Below are 13,940 nucleotides of genomic sequence, written 5' to 3'. Positions count from 1 at the left end.
AGACACCCAATCAGGCACAATCAAGATCAGAGGATGCGAAACTTATATAGCGGAGGGAAGGACACGCAAGGCAAACCTAAAAGAGAAACTGCTGTTACACAACAGCATCCTATATTTCATTGCCTCGAGCACACTTTTTGGAGATTCTTCCTGGCAAGAAAACACATCAGAGCGTTTTTATACTCAACATTCACAATCCCCTAAGGTAATCTCTCGCAGGCTATGATACAGTCCTCAGAGGTGTGAAGAAGTATGCAAAAAGGACACAAGCTCGTCGTGGTGGGTGATTTCAATGCGCACCACGCGGCTTAGGGCTATCACAAGATGGACAAGAAAGGAACCAATGTCCACGACAGAGCAAAACATCATCAATAAACATTGTGGACGGATTCGAACGCCCCTAGATGAATCGGAAACAGTTCATCAAGTAACACAAACGCAGATCTCGCCTTCACAGCGGGAATATCCCAAGTAGAATGGACTGGACTCGAATGAAGTCTGGAAGGGACCACCTCTTGGTTCAAACGAAAATAACCTACAAAAGGACACCCATCAAGAATGGTAAAGCAAAAAATTCGGCAGATCCCACGCACTGTGGGAATCGATGTAATGCGAAGCAGCCAGCAAAGAGCAAACATGCATCGCCTTGTTTGTCTTTGAGCCAAATGAAATCATTCATGCCATGGCATCTGGTTCACCATATATCGCATGTTTGCCATGCACGCATGCATGCACAATCTAGTGTAAAACATGCCAATGAAACGCATATTCTAGTATATAAATGCATCACCTGTCATTTATGTTCATCACGCACTCCTGTCGCGCCATACCAATTTTGGTAGATATCACGTTAACAAAACGGCCGGAAGCGCACCATGACAGGGGCATGTAAATCATACCGTACATGACATGCGTAACATGATTCGCATGTTAAAACCTCTCATTTATGTTCGTCATACAGTCACATCTCGCAATACCAATTTTGGTGTATATCAAAGGAGCGAAATGACCGCGAGTGCACCATGAGTAGAGCATGTAAATCATGCCATACATTACATGCATATTACGGCTTTTCATGTTACCACCTGTCACTAATGTTCATCATACAGTCACATCGCGCAATACCAGTTTTGGTGTATATCAATCTACTGAAACGGCCGCTAGCGCATCATCAGCGTGGCATGTAAGTCATGACATACATGGTATGCATGTTATGGTTTTCATGTTACCACCTGTTATTCATCTTCTTCATACAGACACATCGCGCAATATCAATTTTGGTGCATATCAATCGAGCGAAACGGCCACGAGTGCGCATTAGCGTGGCATGTAAACCATGTCGTACATTTCATGCGTGTCACGATTTTCATGTTACCACCTTTCATTTACGTTCGTCATACAGTCGCCTCGCGCAATGCCAATTTTGGTGTGTATCAAGCCAGCGTAACGGCCGCGGATGCATCATGAGCGTGGCAATTAAATCATGACATACATGACATGCATGTCATGGTTTTCATCTTACCAACTGTTGTTCATGTTCTTCATACAGTCACATCGCGCAATACCAATTTTGGTGTATATCAATCTACTGAAACGGCCGCTAGCGCATCATGAGCGTGGCATGTATATCAGGTCGTACATGACTTGCATGTCATGATTGCCATGTTACCACGTCTCACGTTCGTCACACAGTCGTGTCGCGCAATACCAATTTTGGTGTATATCATGCAAGCGAAACAGACGCGAATGCACCATGAGCGTGGCATGTAAATCATGACATACATGTCATGGATGTAATGGTTTTTATACTACCACCTGTTATTCATGTTCTTCATACAGTCACGTCGCACAATACCTGTTTGGGTGCATATCAATCTAGCGAAACGGCCGCGAGTGCGCCATGAGCGTGGCATGTAAATCATGTCATACATGACATGCATATCATTCATGTTGCCACGTGTCAGTTATGTTCGTCATACAGAAATATCTCGTCATACCAGTTTTCGTATGTATGCCTTCATTTAAACTGCCGCGAGCGCCCCGAGACCAAGTCATGTAAATCATGCTGCACATGACATGCGCGTTATGATTTGCACGTTAGGACCTGTCATTATGTTCGTCATGAACTCTTGTCACGTCGTACCAATTTTGGTATATATGAAATTAACGGAAAGGCCGCAAGAGCCCAAAGGCCGTGGAATGTAAATTATGCTGTTCATGACATGCGCGTCATGATTTTCATGATATGACCTGTCATTTATGTTCGTAATAAGGCCATGTTATGACATACCAATTTTGGTATACATCCGATTAACGAAACGGCCATGGAGCCCAAAGGCCGTGGAATGTAAATCATGCTGTTCATGACGTGCGTGTCAGGATTTTCATGATATGACCTGTCATTTATGTTCGTAATAAGGCGATGTTATGACACACCAATTTTGGTATACATCCGATTAACGAAACGGCCAGGAGAGCACAAAGTCGTAGGCGGCTAGATAGATAGATAGATAGATAGATAGATAGATAGATAGATAGATAGATAGATAGATAGATAGATAGATAGATAGATAGATAGATAGATAGATAGATAGATAGATAGATAGATAGATAGATACGCTCAAAGTCGCAGAAGTTCGCTAAGAAATGCTTCGCATTTAAAACCACGGACTGGACTGCTTTCCGAAAAGAAGAGCTCACACAAAGTAGTGAAGACCTTGAGGAGTGCACGGAACTAACGACAGAAAAAGCACATGAGTACACGTAGGAACTTAAACTGACTGTTGAAAAAGCAGCTGCGGACCCCCAGCTGCTCTAACTGTCGGACAGTTGTACAACCTGCAAGCGTCCCACACATTGTGCGATATGATTCGCACAATGTGTATCTCTGCTCGTTTTGCGGTTATTGTCGTTAATCCGTCGATGGACGGATAAGGCTCATACAAGCTCTGAAGGCAACAAGCTACATCAAATGCCGATGATAATGAATGGGTTCAACGTAGCGCTACCTTAGAGCGCAAACAACATATTTAACTTCTGTACCCACTAGTTTGGTGTCACCTACTTCAAAACCTAAATGAGAGTGCATGACTTCCGTGGCGTCGACTGCTGCAGGATTATGGTTACAAGGTTCCGTTTCCTTGAAGGCGTTTTTCTGGAATATTGTGGAAAGTACGCCATATGATTCGCACAATGTGTATCTCTGCTCGTTTTTCGGTCATTCTTAATTCGTTGCAAATACGCGAACGACCCTGAGTGGCGGGCGATGTCACTTGCTCAAAGACCCGCAATATGGAAGCAATGAAACAGAAATTCATTTAGGACGACATATTAGGAGCAACTTGCCACAGTTCAACTTTAACCTGCAAAAAGATTCATTTATTAGTCCGGAATATATACAATGATTATAATTTACCAGACACAGCGGACAAAGAACCGGAAGATGCGTCAGTTAAAAAGTTGCTAAGAAGAAGTGGCTGACAACGGAAAAAGTCATGCTAGCTTCTACGACATCGCACGCTATGAATACAATGAACAGTATAGTTGTTTTACATAGATTGACGTCCGCAGCTTGACTACGAACCAACGATGAGGCAAGCTTTTCATCCGATAAAGATTCAAGGGTGTTTTTCTGCGAAGTGATCGGTCAAGGATATTTATTTAGGCAGTGCTACTGCGCAGTGGATTTGGAACCATTTACTGCCAAAGTGAGCTTTTTTGTGCTCACGTATATTAAATAACAAATACCCTTAACTTGATGAAGTATCCATAAGGTCTACATTTATTATACATGACGTCGATGACCGAGATGCAGAATAAACCCTTGTATTGGACTACAGTACAAACACTTACCTGTACATACAGAAGAGTAGGGGACAGCATGTCACCCCTTTGTATTGCACCTGTTCTTATACTTGAATGAGTGCTGCAGTTGCGAGCACATTTACGAGTATTTTAGCGTGGCCGATGAGCCCAGGACCATCTTCTACACCAACCGTAAAACATTCTAAATAGAAATTTATACAACATTCTTTCCTGCTTGAAATGCATTTGGCCCAACAGTGGGACATGCGCCCATAATTTTTCGTGTAAGATAACTGGTGTTTTGTTTTATTTGGTGCAATGCTTGCGCTGTAAACCCATTTTTTCAGGTAGAACATACATATACTAATCGCAATACATACGTACACCGGACAAAGAAAACTAAGCATGAATAACATTGTTAAACTTATTTCGACAATTGTATTTGAAGTAGGTATAGCTGGTTCCCAATACTGGCGTTCGAAAGACTGTATCACAGGACGATAAGACAACAGGTGGCCAAAGTATTCCGCTTTTACAAGATGTTCCGCGTACAAGCTAGCACGTCTGCAGTGATGCTTTCTTTCAAGTTCTGTTCAAATGGTGTGAAGCGTTTCTTTACAATTTAGAAGGTTTGCACTGACACACGACTTTACGACTGCAACTCGCACACTCACCGGCAGATATGAAGCATTGGAAGAGGAAGATACCGATCTTGATGAACACTCTTAAAGGAATATTGTTGAGATCAAGTTCATTGCTATCGTGTAAAATGAAGATGACTTTGCAATTGAAGACCATCACTGCCCTGTTTATTCCTCTGGCTACGACGTTCTCCATCGTGTGGACAGAAAGTCAAAAGAGAAGGATATTATGGATCGCCTTTGTTGCCGCGAGTAGAAAAGCACGCTTGTTCTACTGACCCGCAAAGTTCATTTCCTTACTCGCCAAGCTGGCACTTCTGTAGTGTTCCTTAACGTCAACCATATCGTGAAAAAACGTTTCTTTAAAGAAGCACAACCTAATAAGAAGGGCAGGGGGTGGCAGCTTCTATGGACGAACTCCTGCCAGATTACGGCTAGCCATACTAGCAGCATCAAAGTCATACTTTTAATGTGCGCGAACAACCTTCGGGTTTTCATCTATGTACCGTGTAATTGATCAATGAGCTTTTTCGTATTTTATTTTATTTTATTGCGACATTAATTAGATGGACACTCTAGACGGGTCTTTGCCGTCACCGTAGTCGACGCCCTCGGCGACATGTTCCGTATAAAGTCCAAATTGATAATATCTACCCGCGCATGGCATGTCCTACCCGCGGTGAACGCGTGCTAGCGGAGCGATGAACGCGGCTGTAGCGGAGATAAAACGAGCTGGCCGATCTCCGTCACTCAGAGGGCGCATTCGATAAAATACCTCCGCTTGTCAGACCTGGCGTCGAATGCTCAAGCAGAGAGTAAATGCCCACCGCGTTTTGAACGAGCATGAATAGAAGGGGAGACGAGTGTCGCCCAAGAAGCAGGAGCTGTAAAATTATTCTAAGGGCGCGGTCGCGATCGCTGGCGCGCGCGCTGTCTCGACAGGCATCAGGTTCCGGATCGTATACCTCCTACATCTGAGCACTCACCGCGAATACTCTCTGCGAAAAGAGCATCTATCCCTGGAGCGGCCGTATACTCTAACATCAGCGTTTTGTAAAATTACGCGATATCAGATGCAAGAGTTAACTGCCAGCCTTACTTCGTATATTATTAGAATTTGTTGCTATCACATTCATTGCGGTGAAACTGTGATTTTTCGCCCTTGCGGTGAAACTGTGATTTTTCGCCCTTGCGGTGAAACTGTGATTTTTCTTTTTCTTCGGTTCTTCTCTTTCCTACGCATCTGCCATTCATCCGCTTTCCCACTCTACAAATAATTCCAGTACTGTCTTACATGCATCGCTCTCTAGTTTATTTCAATGCCCGTGGCCTTCGAAGGAATAAAAATAATATTATTGATTTTGTTGACTCCACAAAAACACCCATTTTTCATTATATGCGTATCACAGACCGGACTTTATGAAGTCGATGCTCACATATACGCTTTTCCAATGCAAAGCTTAGTATTGTCACCGCGCATCTGACGTTGATGGAGACTCAGCTATTTTGATTTCTCGTGACAATAAATACAATCGTGCATTACACACTTTTCGTGACTTACCGAATTCCCAATCCGTTTGTATATAAATTGAGCAATCTCATCTTTAATATTATCGATAAAATTTATTACTTGCTAGCGTCTATCTGTTTTTTAAATGCGAAGCATTTCTTTGCGTACAGCACGCACTTTGAGCGTTTCTCTCTACGTATCTATCAATCTAGCCGCCTAGGTCTGGGTGCTCTTGTGATCACCTCCTTAACTTGAGGTTGACCAAAATTAGTGTGGGACGGTAAGGATGGTTCGGTGAATATGACTTGCTGGTCATGACGTGAATAACGTGACAATCTCGTCGCGTACATCGTCAAATCCTCTCCTCCAGACAGGTGTCGCACATACCCGTATAATACGGGTCACGGTATGCGGGTATACGGAACAGGTGATTGACAGTGTATAGCTACCAAGCAACGGTGTGAACAGAAAGGGGTAATTTTTAACGCTAAAACTTTATGAAAAAAAGTCACAGCATATTAACGAAGTGAATCATGACGAAGGAGCTTGCACCAGAGGTTAAATCCGGTAAACCGTGAGTACTCTGTAGATCTGCTCAATCATCATCATATAAAGAAGTGACCCGAAAGTTGTTGTGGTGTGATTGTATGTACACATTATATACACAATGTTTGTAATTTACATATCGATGCACTATTTACACAAACACACATATTGATGCAGTATGTACATCTTGTTCAAGAGCTTATTTACGGATCACATCAGCTCGGGGGAACGTGTTCCTTTTAGTATAGTGGCTTTGTATAATACCTTGGTGCTGGTAGTAGTTTGTGCTTGCTGTTGGCGTTGTCGTCTCTCTTCGGCCTCGCGAGCTCTCACCGCGGAGTGATGGCGGCGAGCCTGCGATGCTGCTGTATTGCGAGCCCTTCGCGCTGCTGCCTTGGCTCCTTCGGTGTTTATGATGAGTAGAGGTGGCGAAGTGCACTGAGTGATGTCCAGCGAAAGAGAAAGGAAGCGCGCCAAGAGTGAGCGCTATCTAATGCGCGACTCTCAACGGTCTCAAATCAACCTAGAGCACGCGCCGACAGCGGAGCCGCCTAAGCGGCGGCGCGCCATCTAGTGAGCGCTCTAGAATCAAATAAGAGCACAGCTGCGCCTCTAGCGGTAGCAGCGAGAACTAGCGTACACGGCAGGAGGGACCAGAGACTACCCCTCAGCAAAAGGAGCAAGCTCCTAAAACTTGTTTTGATGAAACCTTCACTGCAGCTTCTCCTGCGGGAGGCAATAGCGAAACGCCCATTCCCGTGCCCTGCCAGTCGAGGGAAGATGATTGAGCGGCGGTGATAACGCCTCTTCGACGCTTTTCTTTCTTTCTCTTTTTTGATCTTTTATGTGAAGCTCGTGTGGGCTCTTACAAAGCTTGTGCCGTGTGAGCCTGTGAGCTTGTCAACATTAAGCTTCTACAGGACCCTAATGTTCGTTAAACGTCAATTGTGGTTGCAGTGCTAGCGATCTAATTAAAAAAACATTACATATGTAATCCTACGATACATTCGTCACGTCGGGATAACGTCAGCTGTAGTTAAACAACATTCACTGAAGCTTATTTATTTAGCACTGTCACGGGCTTCCATCCTCGCGAGCACAAGCACTCCGTATCAGCGTGCCGCTTTTGGTGTTGCTAAGAATCATGTTGATGTTGGTATTGTTGTGCAAGTGTAAATAACGGGTTATATATAAAACACATGAGACTGTTCAATTTATGTCTGTGCGTTGTTGTGCATATAATTAGCGTTGTGCATATAATTCTGCAAGTTGTGCATATAATTAGCGTCATTTCGTGACGTCTCGCTCATTAACAAAATTACAGCACAGTCACCTTCCCTCCGCATGCTCCGCGTAACATCAATTCCCAAAATTACGAGGGAGCTGCCGAAATTTTTCTCTAACAATTTATCTCTAGAAAACAAAATATTTTGTTCATAGCCGGTGTGAACATCGAATTATTGTATTCCAATTCGAGTTGTGTTGTTGCTTATGCTGTTGGTACGCGATAACCAACTGCACGGACGTTCTGTATAGACTAATGCTCGGCCTAAACATATCCGTTGTTAAAGTTAACACTATAATAAACGAAACCACGTATATCTAAGACCCTAAGAACAAGCACTCTAATACTCAAGTTACGAATTCCAGATCCTGTCAAAAGATTATACTTACTCGTGTCGCATATTGATGGGTCCTAATATTATCTCTGCTTGTCATTGTGTATCTCTTCTGAAAGTATTTTAGGCGTAAATCTTAGTTTTCCTTGTAGTTGCAGATGTAAAGAAAAACGCTTCTCTCGTCAATCGTGCACTTGATATCAAGCTAGGCCATGCTTCTCCGCTTGTGTAATATTGTTCTTATGTTTTTTTTATAGTCGGTCATTTACGTCGGCCATGGCGCACTGAAGGAACACATACCAGTCGTACAATTCATCAGTTAGAGACAACGAAGAGCAAGCAATCCTTAAATTAGCTTTCAGCCCTCGTCATTCTAATCCTAGGCAATTACTTAGGCAATACAAAATTTCATGTATTAGGAAGTTACTTGAATTTATTGAATTTGTTATTTCAAACAATAAATCGTCAGTTATATTTTCTTAAGATCAGCTGTGACTTACTAAGAACATTACCTCTACAAATTTCGTGTTAGAAGGAGGCTTCTTATTGCTGATGTTTTCCTCACGTGGATAATGCTTCGAGTTGGCTTTATATGTCGTCCTGCAGCAGGAGTTTCTTAGCACATCATGAATGCCCACGAACCCTTCAGATAAAATTTTCTCTATTTATTTAAGTTAGGTTATATAGGCAAAACATCGCAGCCATTTTATACCGCAATAAATCATACTGATTTCTTGGATTGAAAACCCTTAATTTCTTGAATATTTAGGAGAGAAAAAACTTTTAGTCGCGTAGAAGCCTTTCAACTTTCGAATAGTGTCGTCTGTGTGATTTATTTTAGGCCAAATTTGTTTTACCAAATTTAGTTTACATAATACGCAAACGGATTTATGCATGTTTACTGAGCCCAATGATATTACTGCAGTGTATCTGCCATATAGGCCTCCAGAAATCTTGCCAAACTATCTCTGTATTTTTTCTATTTTAGTATTGTGGTGTGTTTGAACAGAGCAGTCGATACTTACTCTACACAAGGTATATTTTTCGTTGTACACGATGAACACGGCTTCGTCATTCGTAGGGCGAGGTTCTATCTTCTACTACAATTGAGGAGCATCAACTGAGGCGCAAGGTCAGGTTCCAATTGAACTTAACCATATGTCAATTCAAGTGTGGACCAGCTAACAACGCTAGTCCGCCTTGTCGACAGTTCTGGTGTGCAACCGCACCGGCAAAAAATTCATGTACTCACAAGTTCTACCGTACCACAGTCATTAAAAGACATGCGGGTTGTTTGGGACACTGTTCCTACTTTGTACCATTCATAAAGAAACTCACTCGTCCACACGCACAACTTTTCACGAAAGACGTGCGTTTTACAATATGTTTTACACAATCAGCCGCTTTTTCACAAATTATCAAAACGCTATTTAAACCACCGGAATAGCTCACATAGACCCGTCCGCTCATACAAAGGTTAGACCTGATGCAAGTGGACACGGGATTGGAGATGTCTTAGCGCGACGCCAGCAAGAGCTCGATAGCGGTATCGCCTACGCTAGCCGCCTCCTCACCGATGTGAGTGTAACTGTTTCATTACACAGCATGAATGCGTTGGTCTAATCAAGGCAGTTTGCATGTTCCGCCCATATCTATCTTATATGCGTGTTTGTTTAATAACACAAGATGAGGCGGCGCTCTGCCGGATTTAGTTACTAAAATATCCTTCTCGCTACTTACTACCTGGGCTGCGCGTCTGAAACTGATCCTAGCGTCTCCTGCTTCCCTTAAGTGCTCGGCGAGCTGCGATACGTCCTTGCGCACCATGATCGCTCGCCTTGAATGGTCACCTTCCGACAAATCTCTTCGCTTGTTACCTCCAAGATAGTGTACTTCACCCAGGTGGTGCATCCCTGCTACTTGTTCTTCCTGAACACCTCTGTTCTGCAATTCTCCACGGGGGGTTCTCTAATGGAAAAGTACCTTGAGGAGGCTGTTCTCCCCTGATGGCTCGGTCCCTTAGCGACTTCTACCAAGTGGTGTTCACAACGGTTATAAGGTAGAACACGTCATTATTGCACTGGCGCAACCCCCTCCCATGTCTGCCTCTTTCGCCTATGTACACGTTTTACTGTAGAAGTTGTTCGTTGCTGAAATACAATTTCTGCAACTTGTTTATTCCTTGAGCTGTATCCGAAGTATTAGCTTAATGCGTCGATAATCAGATTCTTTCAATTTCTTTTGGGGAACTGCTGGCAAGCATCCACAGTTCCCCATCATCCGCACCATCACAGGCTATCAAGAAGAGAGAAGAAATAATAGAGAAGGAAAGGCAGGGAGGTTAACCAGTATAGGACAACCAGTTTGCTACCCTACACATGGGGACAGGGTGGGGGAGATTAACGGTGGAGAGGAAAGAGAGAGATAAAGATAGAAAGATAGCACATGACACTGCGCACACAGAATCAGCCGGTCACTCTTGCGTGGTACGCGGCATTTATGTCACAGCCGCTTGTCCAAGTTAGTCTCTCTTAAAAAGCTCAGCATTGCATTCGTCGCCTTCAGCTGTGATGTCTTCTATTGACGGCATGCAAGAACTGTTTCAACAGACATTTGTCCACTGTCAAGGCGCGCTAGAACGGATGCCAGTGACTGTCTCTGAACATTATATGCCGGACAGTCGCGCAGGACGTGGTGTAGCGTCTCCTCGCAACGACAGGGATCGCAAAGAGCGTTGTCGGCCATTCCAATCCGAAAGGAATAGGACATCGTGAATGCCACGGCTAGTCATAAGCGATAAAGCAGTGTGGCCTCTCTTCGCCGGAGTCCAGTTGGCATACAGAGATGCATCAAAGAGGACAGGTGGTGTTGACGATTGGTCCCGTTGGCTCGGCTGCTTGGTAGTAACCATAGAGTGAGCGTTATCTCATGTGCAAGCCCTCGAAGTCTGCTGGCAGCGTCACACCTTGAAAGTGGGATGGTATCTTCCCGTGTGCCTTCATGATCTTCCCCAGCGGCATTATCGGCGTGTTCGTTCCCTACGACGCCGCAGTGACTTGGCAGCCACTGAAACGTCACGTGGTGTCCTTTCTCATGTGAAGTATGAAGAAGACATCTAATTTCAAATGCGAGCTGTTCGTATGGCCCGCGACGCAGAGCAGATAGCACAGCTTTGAGTCGCTGAGGATAGACCAATGTTGAACTGGTTCCCGATTGACCAAACGAAGTGCAGCGCGCAGAGCAGCTAGTTCCGCAGCTGTCGACGTCATGGAGTGGTCAGTCCTAAAGCTGATGGTAAGAGCTCTTGCTGGGACAGCCACCGCACCGGACGAACACTGGTTGTTTGTGGAACCATCTGTAGATATATGGACACTGTCCGCATACTTCTCGTGCAAAAGGAGCAGAGACAGTTGTTTCAGCACAGGTGACGACAACTCAGACTTTTTCTGGATCCCTGGGTTACTGAGTTGAACTGTGGGTCGAATAAAACACCAAGGGGCATCGGTGGTTTAGACGCAGCGGTGAAGCCCGAGGGAAGTTTGTCGTTGTACTTGACGATAGTTTTAGAGAATGATGCTTGGCGTCTCTCTGAAGGCAGTGTTGGAAGGTGATGACAGGGAGCACGTGCAAAATGGTTGACGTGTGTTCTCGGGACTTCCACTGTTATGTGAGTTTGCATTGGATGGTTATGAGCAATCGCAATAGTTGCCTCTGTTGACGTACATCTGGGCAAACCAAGGCACGCTCTGAGTGTTTGAGCATGTACTGCCTGCAGAACACGAACATTAGTCTTACAAGTATTGCTCAGCACGGGCAGGCTATATCTAAGAAAACCGAGAAAGAGAGCTCTGTAGAGTTCCAACAATGCGTCTACTGACATCCCCCACGTCTTTCCTGCCAAGAACTTGAATAACTGGGAATAACTGGGAAATGCGCACTGGTGGCATTCACTCAGAAACTAATGAAACCTTATGTGATCTCAATCAACGGGCGGCCCATTCCTTATGCCAGAACTCACAGGTTTCTTGGCGTCATCATTGACAGGGATCTCTGTTGGAGCCCGCACGTGGCCTACCTGAAGCAGGCTATCAACGATACTGAGAACTTCAATGCGGTGAGCTTTGTTGCCGTTCCAGACAATGCGATATGTAGGGCCCAAAAGATATTTACTGTGTGGGATTAGTTGTGATGAGGAGCAGCTGCCCAAAGCATTACACTCACATGCCTTTACATTTCAGATGCATATAAATAATGTTGTTGTATGCCTCGTGCCACCCTCTCAGCCGTACCATTGGCTGAATTACTAATACTACGCGGTATCGCTTACTGAGTCTTCGTTCCTTCGCGTATTGTACAGAACGTCGGCTTACGAATATTGTTCTTTTTCTTGAAGCTAGTTGCTAACTATTCGTATGCAGCTGAATAGGGTATTTACTTTGTCCTTTCCTAATCGTGCATCTACATGCTCTAATATAGTGAACAATTGACGCAACAAACAGCTGTTTTAATTTTATACACGTAATTCTTTTCTGATGTTCCACGAAATTGATCTGGACAATAGTGAATAGCGCGTGAGAACGTTGAGGTATGACTGAATCGTCCGGTGCCTGTGCGTTTCTTCATTGTACCGATGACAGCGATGTCATTAGCAGACATTGCGCTTCACGTCATTTACGTATGTTTACACTGAAACCGCCTAATAACATTCTGATAACTTCGTCTTAACCAATTTTGCGTGCCATAGACCTTCATCATCATGCAACTGCGGCAAAACGGCATCCATAATGATGTTCGTAAAGTTTTGAAGGCACACCCGATGTTGCGGTTCCTTAGCAGATTTTAAGAAGCTCGTATTCCGGGCTTTGAATGGATTGAAAATTAGGCACCTGTTATGCTCTACTGAGAAATTTTGTGGTGGCACATGCACCTTGTTTGTAATGAGCCCAATACTGAATTCTACCTGCACTCTGCACTATACTGAACACATTTTTTCGTTGAGCCCGATATTACAGAAGACAGATATAGATGTCACGCTACCGAAATTCTCATGACTCTTGTGAGGCAATTATTTGCGAAATCATTGCTCTTTGAGACAGGGAGATGTTTCAGTAAGGAATTGCTTGTTTGTTCATTGGAAGCATAGGCCGACGGAGTGAAAATTGTAAGTGCGATATTTCTGTCATCAGGCGATGTAGCGCCGCGCGCGTGTATGTGATTGATTGATTGATTGCTTTATTTCGTCACAGTACAGTGTAACAGGAGGCGGAGGGAAAAGCCGTAATGACGGCTTGAGGGATCATCCGCCCCGTTTGTGAACAATGGCAGCAGCTGAAAGGACATCACAATATCATACACTTTTTATACATAGCTTATACAACAAAGAAACCTGCTGCAATCTTCTGCACCCAAATAATTGCTACATTGTTTATACAACAAAAAGAGCCGTTAATTCAGCGGCACTTAAATGAGACACATCTATACCTTTGCTAATGTAATTATTTAGAATTCCCGGAAGAGTACATCGAAGCATCTGAAAACCATAATTAGTACGAAAGTAAGGAACGTTCCACATTTCTGTATTTCTAGTTTCATAAGCCTTTTCCTTTAAGCAAAGATTCGCCATATCTGTAAACAAAGAGTGTGAGCGTTTGCAGCTAAGACAGTACTCTCGTAGTAGTCTGTATTGATATAGGTCATTCACTTTGATTATCTTATATTTTTTTAAACAGTGGGTCGCTAGGTGCTGGAACTATAGCGTTGTCTATCAGCATCAGTATTTTGTTCTGTATTCTCAGTAATTTTGTTAAGTTTGTTTCTGTA

The 13,940-nt window shown here is 43.8% G+C and overlaps 1 long non-coding RNA gene across 1 annotated transcript; it reads right to left on the bottom strand.

Annotated features, from left to right (window-relative positions):
- Positions 1 to 6,770: 6,770 nt before the first annotated feature.
- LOC119373606 (uncharacterized) lies at positions 6,771 to 9,222 on the bottom strand. The gene is made up of 3 exons (XR_005179913.1): positions 9,146 to 9,222; positions 8,176 to 8,232; positions 6,771 to 6,939 (listed from the first exon to the last, which is right to left on the bottom strand). It is a non-coding gene; the product is annotated as an uncharacterized LOC119373606 (long non-coding RNA).
- Positions 9,223 to 13,940: the final 4,718 nt, after the last annotated feature.

Source organism: Rhipicephalus sanguineus, chromosome 11, assembly GCF_013339695.2.
Source record: "Rhipicephalus sanguineus isolate Rsan-2018 chromosome 11, BIME_Rsan_1.4, whole genome shotgun sequence".
Lineage (NCBI taxonomy): Eukaryota > Metazoa > Arthropoda > Arachnida > Ixodida > Ixodidae > Rhipicephalus > Rhipicephalus sanguineus.
The sequence above is the reverse complement of the archived record's forward strand: the minus strand, read 5'-3'. Positions and strand labels throughout refer to the sequence as shown.